This window comes from Dromaius novaehollandiae, unplaced genomic scaffold (genome assembly GCF_036370855.1).
Source record: "Dromaius novaehollandiae isolate bDroNov1 unplaced genomic scaffold, bDroNov1.hap1 HAP1_SCAFFOLD_76, whole genome shotgun sequence".
NCBI lineage: Eukaryota > Metazoa > Chordata > Aves > Casuariiformes > Dromaiidae > Dromaius > Dromaius novaehollandiae.
Window position 1 is genome coordinate 92,501 of NW_026991488.1, and position 2,500 is coordinate 95,000.

Here is a 2,500-nt window from a genome sequence, read left to right on the forward strand (position 1 = left end):
AAGCGACGCTCAGACAGGCGTAGCCCCGGGAGGAACCCGGGGCCGCAAGTGCGTTCGAAGTGTCGATGATCAATGTGTCCTGCAATTCACATTAATTCTCGCAGCTAGCTGCGTTCTTCATCGACGCACGAGCCGAGTGATCCACCGCTAAGAGTTGTCTCGGTTTCGGTCCCCGCCGCGCGCGCGGGGGGACCGGGCAGCTTTCGCAGCCCCTGGGGGGCCCCCCCTCCTCCGCCCCCTCCTCCTCCGCCCCACCGCCCTTCCTCACGCCGACGCCGGCTGCTGAGCAAGGGACGGCAGAGACGGAAGGAGAGAGAGAGCGAGAGAAAGAGAGGGGCTTGCCTCACTGACCGTACAAGCACAGAGAAAGGGGGGGGGGGGGAAACGAAGGGCAAACCCGAACGAGAAGGGCGGGGAGCCCTCGCTCCCGACCTGGGGACAAACCCTGTCTCGCTTCGAGTCCGGCCCAGGCGCCCGGCTCGGTCTGGCCCGGCAGGGAGCGGCGGGCCGGCCACACCGCCTGCCTCGGGATGTTGGGGGGGGTCCGTCCCCGCAGACCACCCCCCCCCCGCCCCAGGCGTCAGAGCCCGGCCGCCACCGGGAGCGGCGTCGCCCCGCCGCCCGCGCGCCTGCGGCCCGCCGGCCCCGCGCTTCCCAGCTCCTCGCTCGCCTCGCCGGCCCTCCGGCTCGACCGCCGCCGCCGCCGCCGCCGCGGCGCCCACACCCCCGCGCGCCCGCACACACCGCCTCGCGGGTGACGCCACGCGCTCGCCCGTCCCCTCCGCGGACAGACGCCCGGCGGCGGGCAGGCGGGCAAGGCGGCACGGACGGGGACGGCGCCCGCTCTCCCCGTCTCCACGCGGAGAGCGGGGCGGGCCGCCCCCGCCGCCGCCCCACCACCGCCCCCCCGCTGCCTGGCGGAGCCGGGCGGGGCAGAGCGAGGCGGGCGCCCCGGACGGCAGAGTGCCGGGGCGGGCGCGTAGGGTAGGGCGCCGCCGACGGCGGCCACGGCGGAAGACCCAGAAGCACCGGCCAGGGAGAAGGAGGAGACGCGCGGAGGCTCGGCGCCCGCACCACCCGCGGTGGGGGCTCGCCCTCCCGGCGGCGAGCACGCGCTCGCGCCCGGCTCGCAACGCTCGAGGCAGGCCGGCAACTAGGCCGACCGCGCGGCGTCTCTCCGCCGAGACCAGACCGCGGAGAGAGGGGGCAGGGTAACCCCTCTCCGTCCCGGCTGCCCGCGGGGCGAGCGCGGGGCGCGCCGGCTGGCATGGGGGGGCGCGGCGCCCGCGCGCGCCGACCCCCCGGCCCTCCGGCAGCACGCCCGGCCGCCTCCGCGAGTCGCATCGGGCCGCCCGAGTCTTTAAACCTCCGCCCGGCTCTCCAACCGAGAACCCTCGGGCCCGGAGCCCGGGGCCCATGGCCATCCCTGCCCGGGGCGGCTGCCGGCGGCCGCGGTGGCCGGAGGCCCTCTCCCCTCTCTCGCTCGCTCCCTCCCTCCCCGCCCCCCCCACCCCCACCGCGGGGGAGGAAGGACCGGGGTGGGGGGAAGCCGAGGCGGGGGGGGGGAAGGCACGGCCGGTGCGGCGCGCACGGTGCGGCACCCGGGAGGAGCACGCTGGCACACGGGACCACACGGGTGGGTCACCGAGGGGGGGGCAGGAGAAGCGCGGGCGCTAGGTACCTGGCCCTGGGGTGAGGGAAACGACCTGAAATCCCCGCGGGGGTGCCTCCCCCGCCGCCGCCCGCCACCGGGCCGCCGCCGCCTCGCGGCGACGGCGGCAGCCTCGGCAGCGGCGACGAGACGGGACGCGGAGGGGGAACCCGGCACCCGCCAGCCGGCCCCCGCGCCCCTCGGCGGAGCGTCCGCCCGCGGGGTGCGCCCGACACCCGCCGCCACGACCTCGTCCTCCTCCCAGGGCCCGGGGTTTCCCTCAGTAACCCGGCGCCGGGTGGCAGCTGCACCCGGGAGGAGAGCCGTGGCTCGGGCCGCCCACTCGGGCACGAACCGTCGCCTCGCTTGGCCTCAACGCGACGCCCCCCGCTCGGGGGCCCGGCGCCCGCCCCGCGCGCCATCCCGGAACGCCTGCCCCCGCAGGTCTCTGCGGACGGGCTGCTCCGCCGCAGCCCGCCGCGGGTCCGCCCCCCACAGCTTAGGGGTGGGGACCCGTGGGACCCGTCCCAACCCGGAGGGCCGTCTCCCTCGCCTCCGCGCCCGCCGCTTCCTCTCCCGCGGGCGCCGGGGAGTAGCCAAGCCCCGCCGCCCCTCACACGCACTGCCGCCCGCTCCCGCCGGGCCCTCCCCTGGGCCGGACCCCCCCCCCCTTCCCCTTCCCCCCCAGCGGCAGCGGAGCGCCGTGGGGTGGGGGGGCGGGGGGGGGCGGGCCGCGGCTCCCGGAGACGGGCACCGGCAGCGGAGCGGGCACCAGCAGAGGCGAGAGGGGAGAGACGGGGGGAGGCGGTCCCCCACCGGCAGCGGTGGAATCGGCAGCGGGCTCTCGGC

General features: G+C 78.4%; 1 non-coding gene across 1 annotated transcript; it reads right to left on the reverse strand.

Moving 5' to 3' along the window:
- Window positions 1–3: 3 nt before the first annotated feature.
- LOC135326797 (5.8S ribosomal RNA) lies at window positions 4–156 on the reverse strand. Its single transcript, XR_010387048.1, has one exon. It is a non-coding gene; the product is annotated as a 5.8S ribosomal RNA (ribosomal RNA).
- Between the last annotated feature and the right edge of the window lie 2,344 nt (window positions 157–2,500).